This window comes from Furipterus horrens, unplaced genomic scaffold (assembly GCF_987537825.1).
Source record: "Furipterus horrens unplaced genomic scaffold, mFurHor1.1.pri manual_scaffold_9, whole genome shotgun sequence".
NCBI classification, from domain to species: domain Eukaryota; kingdom Metazoa; phylum Chordata; class Mammalia; order Chiroptera; family Furipteridae; genus Furipterus; species Furipterus horrens.
Genome location: NW_028327179.1, coordinates 76,741,952 through 76,755,948, shown reverse-complemented (window position 1 = coordinate 76,755,948; position 13,997 = coordinate 76,741,952).

Genomic DNA, 13,997 nt, shown 5'->3' with positions numbered 1-13,997 from the left:
ATTTGCATTCCCACCAACAGGGTTCCCTTCTCTCCACATCCTCACCAACACTTGTTGTTTGTTAATTTACTCTTGATAGCCATTGTGACAGGTGTAAGGTTATAGCTCATTGAGGTTTTAATTGGTGTTTCTCCAATGATTAATGATGCTGAGTATCTTTTCATATGTCTATTGGCCATCTCTATGTCCTCTTTGGAGAAGTGTCTCTTCATGTCTTCTGGCCATTTTTTAACTGGATTGTGTTTTTGTTTTGTTTTGTTTTGTTTTTGATGTTGAGCTGTCTGTGTTCTTTATAAACTTGGAAATTCACCAAATTCATTGGTGAATATGTTCTGCTATTCAGTAAGCTCTCTTTTCATTTTGCAAGCATCATCTTTGAGAAAACCCAATAATGGGAGTCCACTTTACATTTATGTAAGGGAAAATTCAATTCAAGTCTTGCATCTGTCATTGCCTGTCTAGGGTCAGTGACTGCATGATTAACCCTTTGAGTGCCATGCGTAATTTGAAATTTAAATCAACATGAGAAAAAAATTATATCAATATATAACCTGAGGTACAAAAAAAGAGAACAAAACATAAAATACCAATTATTCTATTGTTATTTACATTTATAGCCATTGAAAAAAGAGTTGCTGGGAGCGATGCTGGCACTTTTGGGAAAATTTGTCAGCATCGTTTACAGCGACACTGGCACTCAAAGGGTTGAAATGACAACGAGACATACATTGATTTGTGTAGAAGTAAAACCAAGGCTACAAAAGAACCAGTGTTCTAGGTTAGAGTTAGGACAATGCTTGGTTAGCAAATCACTAAGCTGGAATGTAAGATAGCAAGCCCAAAAGAGCACAAAGATAGCCACGTACACAAAACTCCAAGAAAAATGTTCAGTTATCCATCAGCTGACTCTAACTCTGGCAGCAAAGTATCTTCTAGAAACACAGAAGGATTGTCAGAGAGTGAAGAAGAAGAACTAGAAATTGAAAAAATTAAGTGAAAATATAACAAAGCAGAACTTCTCAAACTTGGGGAAGGAAATAGACTTACAGGTCCAGGAAGCACAGAGAGTTCCAGAAAAACTAGACCCAGGGAGAACCACTCCAAGACACATTATAATCAAAATGTCAAAAGTTAAAGATAAAGAGGGAATCTTAAAAGCAACAAGAGAGAAGAAGAGAATTATCTACAAAGGGGTCCCAATTAGACTATCAGCTGATTTCTCAAGGGAGACACTGCAGGCAAGAAGGGACTGGCAAGAAATATTCGAAGTAATGACAATCCAAAATCTACAACCACGAATACTCTATCCAGCGAAATTGTCATTCAGAATAGAAGGGCAGAGAAAGTGCTTCCAGGACAAAATAAAACTGAAGAGTTCATTAGATCCAAACCACTATTATATGAGATGTTAAAGGGACTGGTTTAGAAAAAGGAGGATCAAAACTATGAACACTAAAATGAAAACTGCATCACAAGAAACAACAGAAGCTAGGGAATTGAAACAAAGGCAAACTAAATAGGCAACAAGAGTGGAAAAAGAACTATAGGTATGGGGAACATATTGGGGGGAGGTCAGCAGGGAGGGGTAAGGGGATAAGGGAGGGAGATGGTACAGAAATTAAGAAGCATAGTAGGAGGGAATGGAGTAGACAGGAAGAGGCTGAGAAGAACTATATGCACAACCAATGGACATGGACTAAAATGGGGGGACAACTGGAGCGAGGGGGGTCACCGGGTGGAGGGGAGCAGAGGGAAGGGATATTGGGACAACTGTAACAGTATGATCAATAAAACATATTTTAGAAAAATAGAAACACAGAGATGAGCAAAGAAACGCACTTCTATCCAATATCAGTTTCTGTTCCAATTAGAGAACTGATTAGACAACCCACCATCTGAATGCTGTTGGCACACACATTCCTTTGAGAGGCAGAAACATCCCCACATAGGCATTCTATGACTGCCATCAAAACTGACAAAAACAGGGGACAACTGTAATTGAAAAACCAAAATAAAAAAAATTAAAAAATTAAAAAATAAAAAAAAAAACTGACAAAAACAAAAAATAAAAAAGCGCAAATAATTTCCATGTCACTGAACAGAGATTCTTTTCTATTTGTGAAATTCAGTTAAGCGCTTTGCCACAATTCATAAACCTTTAAGGGCCCTAAAATAATACAATTTTAGAGAAAGGTGCTTTGGAAGTATGTATGCCCCCCCTTTTTAGTAAATAAGTAATATGGAACCATAGAAGTTAAAGGACTTGCTCACATTATATCTCTAGTTAATCAGATTCCAAACTAAAATCCAGAATCATACTCTGTGATAGCACAATCATTCAGTGATTCTCAAAATTGCTCTGTATTAGAATCACTTAGGAAGTTTTTTGAAAAAAATTCTAATGCTCAAGCCATTCCCCACACCAATTAAAACAGAGTTTCTGCAGATGTGGTCTAGACATTCAGATTTTTCAAAGTTCCCAAGTTAATTCTAATCTGCAGTGAAGTTCAAAAATCACTGCAACTAATGCCTTACAGATGCCAGAAAACTAGTGAAGGGGTCTCTTCAGGTTTAGCTGGATCAAATCCCTCACTTGTGAGCTGATAAATTAAAATTAATATCCCAATTTTACAAGTTAAGAAGAAAACAGAGCTGTAATTATTGCTATAATATTTCTGATAAACCATCATCAGAGTATGTGAATCAAAATTTCAGTAGAAATCTCATCATATTTGAAACATTGGAGGACTGGGCAGTCATGATTATTTCAACCTGACCTTACATCCCTTCAACTTCTGCCCTTCAACTGTAGTTCTGCCTTTTGGAACTCACAGCCTGAGCCTTCCTTCTCTCATTTTCAATCCTTCAATTCCTCGAGGGCAGCTGCTATCCCTCCCTCTCCGATTCTTGTCTTCTCCAGAATTACAGAGGCACAGTAAGACTTGACATTACAGCTGGCATCCTATGGGCTCTATATTTTTCTCTATGAGAATAAGTTTTTTTCTGTGGACAAAAAAAGAAGGATAGAAAAATCCCAAATGCACATGACAATTTCAATGAAGAATAACACATTGGGAAGACTGTATGGTCTATTTATTGTCCATGAGGCAAAAGCCCAATTTTATAGCTATGTATGCCTTGTTAAATACCTTTTGAGTGTGTGGCACCTACTTGCCACACGCTAAAGGTACTAAGAACAAGATGGGTCTCTATCCTCTGAGAAAAGGCAAAACTATTCTTTTCAGTTTAGATAGTAACAGCTGCTATTTATGAACAATCTCTTATGTGAAAGCCTCAGAGTCCAAAATGAAACTCAGCTATGCAGTAAGGCAATATAAGTTTCTCACTCCACAAGGCAACTCATTCGTCCATATGTTATTCTACTCATTCTGCTCAAGTTGTGCAAAGGGAAGGGGCAGCATAGGTATTTGATAGAATGAGTTTCTACTGTTTCTTAGCATAATACATAATACCCTTACAGTACACTTGAGACACTCTTCACAATCAATGCGGGAAAGAGACATAATGTGTTTTGAGCAAGTAATAATATGTGTCTGACATGCTAGATGCTTTTCATAATGTCTCTTATTATTCATCATAACTATACAGGGACTACCGAGACTCAGTTGATTTCTCTAGGATCATACAGGTAGTAAGTAAAGAAACTGATATTCAAAGGTGTGTCTGACTCTTTGCAGTGTTAATCTGCATTAAAATAATATTTCAAATCCGGGAGTTATTGACATGACTCAAAAAGAAAAAATATATAGGCATTTTTTATTACTTCTTGAGAATATAAGGCTGAATTTCAAATATGTATGCTTGAACTATGGCTGGTAAATCTACTTTTACCTTTTATTTCTAAAAGAGTATACCCAATAGAACCCAACAAAAGCCTTCCATAACTGAATTAAGTAGACTTCTCTCACCTACAGGCAAATAAAATACTGGATTCCCAGTTAGATTAGAAATTTAGACAAATAACAAATAATTGTTTGATATAAGGATGTCCCAGTTTTGCATGGGACAAATACCACATTGGATATATATGTACTAAAAATAATTCATTGTTTATTGGAAATTCAAATTTAACTGCACATTTTATATGTGTATTTGCTAATGCAGGCAATCTTATAAAAACTAGAAAATTCAACTCAAAGTAACACAACAATAAGGATATAAGTAAATATATTATTTTACATAACAAAAGCCAAAAATTAATCTATTTAACTATGACATAAAAGAATCAGTCTTTCTCTACTTTACTCTTCTGATTTACACAAGGTGTCACCTAATATCCTTGGGCTGCCTCTTCTCATGATGACATGATGGCTGTGCAAATCCAGCCATTGCATTCAGTTACTATTTCTTCTAGAAGAGACAAATTCTTTTTGTGGGTCTCCCTTAGGGTCAGGGAAACATCTCCCAGAAGTATTGCAGCAGCTTATTCCTTATGCTTTATTAGCTGGAACCCCATCACATACTCATGTCTGCAGCAATTACCAGCAAAGAATATGGGTCTGCCGTACCTGTGCCTAGAGCAACACAGTCAGAATTTTGTTTGAGTTCTGGTGTGTAGAAAGGAATGGGTGCTCCCATTCTCTCTACTATTCACTGCTAAAACAACCCTGCTCTCAGCCAACTACTTCTGCAGCACTGCTGAGCAAACACCCTAGTTACTCAGAAAACCACTGAAGCAGGAGCCAACTGGAACAGCAAAGGACCCTCAGAAAACTCAGATTACATTGTTTTCATCCCATGCCAAAAGCTTACATCCTGCACTTCATTTGCATTTGTACACCATACTATTTTTTAAGTATATTTTATTGATTATGCTGTTACAGTTGTCTGAATTTCTGTTCCTTTTACTCCCCTTCACTTAGTACCCCACTTCCCTCCAGAAGTCCCACCCCTCTTAGTTCATGTCAATGGGTAGTGCACGTAAGTTCTTTGGCTTTACCCTTCCCTGCACATAGACAGGGGTCTATTTTGTGCCTACCAATTATGACTCTTAATCCCTGCACCATTTCCTCTTTCCTCCCTCTTTCCCCTTCCAGATGATACCCTCGAAATGATCCCTATACCAATGATTCTGTTCCTATTCTGGTTGTTTGTTTGGTTTGTTTTTGTTTTTATTTTTTAAGTTCTGTCATTGATAGTTGGGTTTGTTGTGTTAGTGTTCATAGTTTTAATCTTTTTCTTAAATAAGTCCCTTTAACATTTCATATAATAAGGGCTTGGTGATGATGAACTCCTTTAGCTTTACCTTGTCTGGGAAGCACTTTATCTGCCATTCCATTCTAAATGATAGCTTTGCTGGATAGAGTAATCTTGGCTGTAGGTCCTTGCTTTTCATTGCTTTGAATATTATTGCCAGTCCCTTCTTGGCTGCAAAGTTTCTTTTAAGAAATCAGCTGGTAGTCTTATGGGCACACCTTTGTAGGTAACTCTCTTCTTTTCTTTTGCTGCTTTTAAGAGTTTCTCTTTATTTTTAACCTTTGGCATTTTAATGATGATGTGTCTTGGTGTGGTCCTTTTTAGGTCTAGGTCCTTTGGGACTCTATACTTCCTGGATTTGTATGTCTATTTCCTTCACCTAATTAGGGGAGTTTTTCACATTATTTTTTCACATAAGTTTTCAGTTTTTTGCTCTTCCCCTTCTCCTTCTGGCACCCCTGTGATTCAGATGTTGGCACATTTAAAGTTGTCCCAGAGGTTCCTAAGCCTCTCCTTATTTTTTTCAATTCTTGTTTCCTTCTTCCGTACTGGTTGACTGTTTATTTCTTCCTTATGTTCCAAACCATTGATTTGAATACTGCTTTCCTTTCCTTCACTACTGATTTCATGTGAATTTTCCTTTGTTTCACTTAGCTTAGCCTTCATTTCTGTCCTTATGAGGTTGTCGTACTTAATCTTCTCTGTCAAGTCTATAAGCATCATTCTCACCAGCGTTTTGAACTTTGCATCTGTTAGGTTGGCTATCACCTCGTTACTTTAGTTATTCCACTGGAACCTTGATCTGCTCCCTCTTTTGCACCATACCTCTTTGTCCTTTCAGTTTAATAGCTTTCTATGTTTGCCTCTGTGTCTTAGGTAAAGTTGTTGCAACTGTTATGTTGCAAGGGGTGGAACCTTGGGTATTCATCAGTGCAGGGTAACCCATTTCACTTCATTGTAGCACTGTATGTGGGGGAGGGGTCTGAGAGGGAGCAATGCCCCTTGCTCAGCACTTGCCCCTTTTCCAGACACTTCTCCCACATCTCAAGTGTGATTGGCACCCCTCTAGCTGTTGCTTGGTGATGGTTCCCAGAACAGGTGGATTTGTGGATGTTCTAGGAATGTGGGGGCCCTCTAAACAAGTGGACTCTGTTGAGAGACCAGCAGTCTCTTTCTCCACCCCTACCCCCACTGGTTTTCAGAGTCAGTAGCAATATGGCTTTATTTTCCCCAGTGCTGGAGCCATGAGCTACACAGTCTGTTCTGGTGCTGGAATTGTTCCCCAGGTTTTCCTCCCTACTTTTATCATGTATAACTGCACTTTGTGCCACTGGCCACAGCCATTGCCCTGCTGCAACTGCTGCCATGGCTCCATTGCTCCTACCTGTCTGGATGAGTATTTCTTCTTTATATCTTTGTTTGTTGGACTTCCTTGCAATTCAACTTTCTGGTACTTCTGGTTGTTTTTGTAGTTTTAAGGTAGTTGTATTTTTTCTTAGTTGTGAAAGGATATACAACATGTCTACCTATGCCTCCATCTTGGCAGGATGAACACTATACTATTGAGTAAAGTATTGGCTAAAACTGCACCCTAATAGAAATCCTCTACAACACTTTTTTGTTAAAGGTTATCCAAATCTAACCTCTGTACAAAATTTGGACTCATTTCAACAACTGTTAAGTACAAATACTGTAATCCCATCCTGTTCAACAAATATTTATTGAATTGTTACTACAAACTGAGAACTGTTCTGGGATATACCAAAAGTTCTAAAATAATTTTGACTCTCAAAGAATTTACAACTTCATTAGCACACATATTCTTCAGAAAGCAAGAACTCTCTCTAGCAGAAAGTCTTAACTTACAGCTCTTTGAAACAATCTGTAAAGAAAAGGAAGGAATACAGGCTCTATTTACAAACACCTGCCAAACCCTCGTTTTCTTAGGAAGATTCTTCAGGAATTATTCCCTTATATTACCCCATCAGCTTATTATCATGCCCACAGTACAACCAACAGGAGAAAGAAAAACCAGTAGTTATCATGAATATTAGCCATTTGTCATCATCTGCTGCCTTTTCAATTCACTTGCTGTGGTTTAAAACTTCCAGGTTATTCCAAAAGCACATTAATAACATTTTCATTTATTTACACTAGCAAAATATTTAATTTTATAACTTATTTTCAATTAGCTTATTGAAGTTCACAAGTGTCTTCATCCTACCACATATAAACCAACCCTTTTATATACAAAAACAATTGTGATTATGTGGTTATAATTCAACCTTTACAAAAGTTTTACCATTGCAACTTAACTTTCTATTCCTATGTTCTTACTTGTGTGTATGTGTATTAGCCATAACCATGTATGACAAACTAGAGATGTAGTAAATTTTTATTTCATATTTCATGCTATGACCGCATTAATGATTGACTGATGAATAAGAAAATAAAACTAGTGTTCCTGCTTCTTTCAATGATGATGCTACATTTTTTTCATTGCAAAAAGCTAACAACTGCTCTTATATTTTACTCTCCTTGAATTGTCAGTATTCTTTCTTAGAAAGTAGTATTAATAAAATAAAGGAGGAGCTCTTATGTCAAGGACATAAGGAATCCATATATACATGGAGTTAGTTTTAATAACTTAGAAACATTTGTGTTACTTTAATATATTTCTTAACTTTATGAGTAAAATTACTCACTGTAAATGACTAGAGAAAAGACCTGGGATTAATATGTTGGGTTTAGAAAACTTATGCATATTTTCCAAAATGACTAGTAGGAATTAAATTATGTGTTTCCTGGTGGGAGTTTTAAATTAATGGTGTATTATGAGTCACTGTCACCTTAGCACTGGGTCACAGAGAGGAATCTCTCCAAGTCTGTCAATGTGGAAATGAGTTGGTTCTCACTTCAGGGAAGGTGGCCTAAAATGTGGCAGCAGCCAGTTTGGGCTGCAAGGCTGACCATATGTTAAGTTAATTAACTAGGTCCCAGAAGCTATTTCTTACATCAGACATAAAAACTAAAAATACAGCAACCAAAAACTTATATTACTTAAGTTTACTCTCTTCCTTTCTTGAATGTTTTTTACCGTCTGCAACTTGTACTGTACTAAGGATATTATAAACTATTTCCCTTCTTCCCTCCCCTCTACAACCTTCATTCTGCTCAGATCAAGATTGCCAACCATCCAGTGAACTTACCACATTTGCTCTATATCCAAAGTTTCATAAACATGCCTCATTTAGTTATGGGAGCAGACAAGGATAGCCAGGACCTAAAAACTAGACCAATCAATTAGGACGTGACTGGAATTTGAGTGAAAAGTCATCAAAAGGCTATGTAAATTCAGGTAGTCAGGTGGAACCAGGTATGAGGGGAATGTGTTGGCGAGTGTGAGGTGGAAATCTCAGCAGGAAGACAGATGGCAGCATCAGAGAGGCCCAGCGAAGGGTGACAGGCAGGTGCCCTGGCAGACAGACAGAACTCAATGTCATAGGAGGAGCAGGGAAAAAAAAATTAACAGCAAAAAAATACCCTTTTCATGCCACCACTCTGTCCAAGGCTTAGTTGGTGAGGCTGGTACAGTGGTCTGAATTGTTGAAGTCAGATTCCTAGAAAAGCAAGTTTCTAGAACAAGATCCACAGTCCCAGAGAAATCCCTCTAGTCCCTAGTTTTAAGGGTCATAATGTTAAGACCAGAAAAGTATGTGGTTTCCAGATTAAAGAAGATCATAAATGCTGGGCTGCGGAGCTTGCACTTTATTCAGAAGCAATGGCAGCCACTGACAGGTTTTGCCACGAACAGATGAATAATATAACAACAAGCAAGGATTTCAAGGTCAGACCTAGATTTGAATGCCATCTTCATCCCTTGCTAGTAATGTGATAATGAACAAATGACCTCACCTCCTCACCTCTATAAGCCTGTTTTTTCTTATCTGCATACCTAAAGTGGTCATGAGTATTACGTAATACGTGAGTGGCCTAAATTTAGCTGGAGTTACACTGTCCTTTGAGGTTTAAATAGAATAGGCCGAGCCTCTCTTCTGAAAGTAGAGGATAAACTTGTTTTTCCCTTGTAATCACTCTGGGGATTATTGGGGTGGGGATAGAAGGGAAACAATTCTTCTACAGTTCTGAATCAACTTAGAGACCATTTTGTCATTTCACGCATGCCATTTTTTTTTTCTCTGAAGGTGATGACCTTCAGGAAAAGATTTCTTCCCTCCGAAAGTATCAAGCCAACATTTGTAGTTGCCTTTGACTGAAGTCTCAGAGCATCTGAAGGGATTTCCATAGCAGCACCACATATAACTCCAAAACAAATACTGTGGTACCTTGCTGATTCATTCAGGAGCTCAAGTGCCGAAAGTGATGAGTACCAAGCAAGCGAGTAGTGATGAAGCATTTTCTCTTGCCGGAGTGATGTCGTGACCCATACAAGTTTTAACAAGTGCAATGCGTCCCAAGCAAGCACCAAGTGCTGAAACATTTTTTTTCTCATCAAAATGTGACAAGTACAGGGTTTGATGAGTTCTGAAGTCGATGAGTACAGATGTGTGAAAATATTAAAAATCCTCTGAGGACTCTATAACACTATTGTACTTGCATCCTCCTGGTTGTCTTTCTCTGAATTTTCTGTGTTGACCGCTCTCTTTCCCGCCCCCTTCTCTGTTCTTCTCTCTCTCTGCTTATACTCCAATCCCAAATTTATGGTAACTTCTCATGCAGATGACATGGTTATCTTTTTCGTTTCATAATCTCCTCTCAAACTATGCCCCAGAGGTCTCAACTTTCACACAATTATCTCCCTAAGAGAAATTTTGGTGTAAGGCAAATGGGAAGAGACTCATGGATCTCATGAAGCAACACAGCCTAGACTGTAGATGGTACATCAGAAGAGAATGTGGGATTAAGACAGCTAGGAGGAGTCATTCTGGGATCTGAACAAATATCAAACACTAACTTCAGAAACACTAATTTGGTTTGAAGTCACATCTTGATTGGATTCTTTTGTACAGGAATATATGCCCAGGGGCATTGTTAAAAACAATGCAAGAATCAGCAGGAAATTAGTGGAGTTTACCAGCTAGTAGCGGTCAGAGAAAGAATGAAAAAGAGCCCTCCTAGTATATACACTGTCACCTCGGGTTGGCTGTGGTGTCCCAAAAGTGGTGCCTCCCTGAGGAGCAACATCAGAAGCTTAACTTACTTAAATAATCCATCCAATCACCAAAAATGCACATAACAAAAACAAGTCCCAAGGGAAGAGGGGGTGTCCAATACTTAGAGTTGCTGCAATAAATTATCTAAAACATTTAGTTTCCAACAAAAAATGTTGAGACCTGAAAAGAAACAAGAAGGTATGACTTGTACACCAGAAAAAAAGCTGACAACAGAAACTGTCTGTGATATTTGATCTAACAGAAAGATATTTCAAAATAGCTGTTATATATATGATATGTTCACAGCACAAAGGGCAGTATGACTAAAAAAATGAAGGTGTGATAATAATTTTCCATCACATAGATATATCAATAAAAAGTTACGTTATAAATAAGAGCCAGATATTTCTATATATTTTAGACCCAATAATACATTTTATATTGACATTTATATATAAATACATTACATTTAATAATGATGTATATATACACATAAACATTATATATAATATATTGCAGACCTATAACACAGGAACATAAATACTATATTTGCCAATAATAGCACAAAGGAATGGGTGGGAGCAAGGCTGTAATGGGCTAAGGAAATGACTATAGGTGATAAAGTAGTAATTGTGTGAAAAAAAAAAGGATGAAAGAAAGGGAGGGAGGGAGGGAGGAAGGAAAGAAGGCAGGTAAGGAGGGAAGGAAGGAGGAAAGGAGAGAGAAAGGAGGGAAGGCAGGGAGGGGAAGGTAGAGGGAAGGGGAGGAAGATTCCACAAACCTGCCTCATCAAAGATAATACCAGCCCCTATCTTCCTTAGCAGTTACTTGTTGAATTCCTGATGCCCTTCTCCTGCATGCTCAACCCCACTCTGGTGCTGGAACAACGCTGATGTTGCAGTACAGATGGTAGAACAGGATGGACAAGCTTACTGGCTTCCAAGAATCCCTTTGCCCCCCACTGCCGCCTGTACATATTGGTCCAGCACTAATTATGGGCTCTTCCTCTTCTTTCCCTACTTGATATTCAAATTTAAGATCCTATTTAGAATCAGAAATCCTTCCCCAAATCTCATATTCTGGCTATGTCTTAATACTATTCCTAACCTTTTCCTCCAGAAGCTAGATCTTGCTCCCTATATTTGATTTGCTTTCTTACTTTTCTGGGTCCCTATTAAGACTGAACCCTTAAAGCACGACAAGGTACAACCTTCATAACTTCGAATTTTTGTGATGTTGTGGATCATCAGTACCATCCCCCCAACATATACACCATGATCAACCATCAACACACACACACACACACATACACAAACAGAGCATTGGAACTCCTTGAATACTAAAACCTGCAAGAAAAAGGTCTGGGTCTGCTTTGACCCTTCAGACATGCACCTTAGGCCCTGGAGCTGGGAACAGTGTCCTCAGCCCTGTCCCCCATTGACCTGTGGTTTTGTATCTTTGTTTTTGTGCTGATTATAAACATGCTTGAATTTTAACAACACATACATTAAAATCTCTTTTCAGGGTTGATCTCACAGCTTATGGAAGAAGGCATGTTATTAGCTTCTCCACTGAGTGAGTTTGTAACATGTCATTCTGCCTCTGCACTGCCAGGCTGGGTTTACTGGTCCGTTTGTTATTTTTGCTGGTGGTAGCGTGCTTACATCAAGCTACACAACTCCCCCTTTCCTGTTCCCTGTTGGTTTTCTTTTCTGTCAAAAGCAAAGGAACAAATTTTCTAACCTATTCTGGGCAGAAAAGCAAGAGAACCGAGATGATAGAACAGAACTCAAAATCAGAGGAAATATGTCCTAATGAGAGTATACACTAATCCATGAGATTTAGTATAAGGATTTTGTGCTGTTTTTGTGTAAAAATTTAATGTAAGGATTGTGTGTATGTGCACGTATGTGTGTTTTTTTACTTGTCTATATAGTTAAATTCCGAGGTCAGTGGCCTCTGATCATGAAAGTATTACTGAAATATCCTTTTGAAAAAAAAAAGAACTTGAAAAGATATTTGAAGGGAATTTTTCTTTTAGCAGATCAAGTTTAATTTTGTGTCTGAGCTACTTCAAACCTGTATAGTAAGTGAAATGACCAGTGAAATGGGAAGCAAAAGACTGAGGTTATAATCTTGACTTTTCCTGAGCCAGGAAACCTAAAGTTGTTTAATGGTTCTCCATCCAGAAAGATAAGAAAGAGATTTTAATCTGTAACATTCATTAGCTTTAAAAATTTTTAATATTATATTTATAACTGAGCAATTTGATCAAATATTTAAAATTCTGTCTCTTTTAGTTATGACAAAAATTAATACCCATAGTAATTTGGGGGGCGCAAAATATTCATTACCCAATATCCTTTTCTTAAATCTGAAGTCTAAGTACTGATATGGGGAATGTACTTCAATTTGTATCAATAACAACAGTTTAGTGTTTTGGTACTATTTTGACAGATCACATCTCAATTGTTTAAGTTTAAAGTCAGGTTTATAATATTTTTTTGCTTACATAATATCTTTGGTTTTTAAAAAAAGCTGTTTCCAAAAGAGTTTTAGATAAGGTCCTAGTGTTATATAAATCAAATACTCATGTCTTAGATGTATCTAAGTATTAGAGATGTTGAATTTGCTTTCTTTCTTATTCTTCCTTTGTTTTTCAACTCTGAAGGTAGCTGTGATTAAAACATACAATTGTATTATTCATCCACATTCATACTTAGTCCTGTAGTTTTTTGTACATTGAACATTCACAGTAGGCATAATTAGCTTTGTAAACTTATGCTAATTGTAGCTACTAATTTTATCTATTAATTCAGATTCAATACCATAAATCATGATGCACTTATCCTATTATTCTTTTATTTTCAGGATAAATATGACAATATTATATGACTTTATGCTTTGAGAGTCTTCACAAAATAATTAATACAGCAGTAATTAATAACAAGTACATTTGAGATTCTCAATTGAATGGAAGCAATGATCTCCAGGATCTGTTCTAAGACTTTGCAACACGTACTCTTGTTGGTATCTGGACCATAATGCTACCAAATATTTTAAGTGTAATGTCTGAATGAAGCATGTGCTGCCATTTTTCACCAACATGAAGGAATATGTTTGCAGGGGGAAAGAGTAATACAATGATCATAGTTTGTTTGTTTTTAAATGAAAAACTTTTAGACTCTCCTATCCCTCAACAATGTTCACACCCAATCTCTAGACACAGGTGCCAATATAGTGACTCAACTTCTGCTGTCACTGTTGACCTTCATTTCAGGTCTCCTGTTGTTCCTGGTGATGTAAGCAAATCATGGCATGACTGCATTGCCTCCTTTCTTCCCACGATCTTTTCCACTCCTCCCTTGTTTGAAGAGGAAGGATATGTATGTATGTAGAGGGGTGAGCTGGTCCTCTTCCAGCCAGTGTAACAACAGTTCTTTTCATTGGTTCATGATCAGAGTGGTTTGGCATCCCAGTATTTTCTGTACAAAATTTTCATGTGAGTTTTTATTTACTTTCTGGGGCAAACTTTCTTTGGGGGTAGATGGAAGGTACCACAACTAACAGAAATCAACTCTCTGCACTAACAATTACATTCACAGG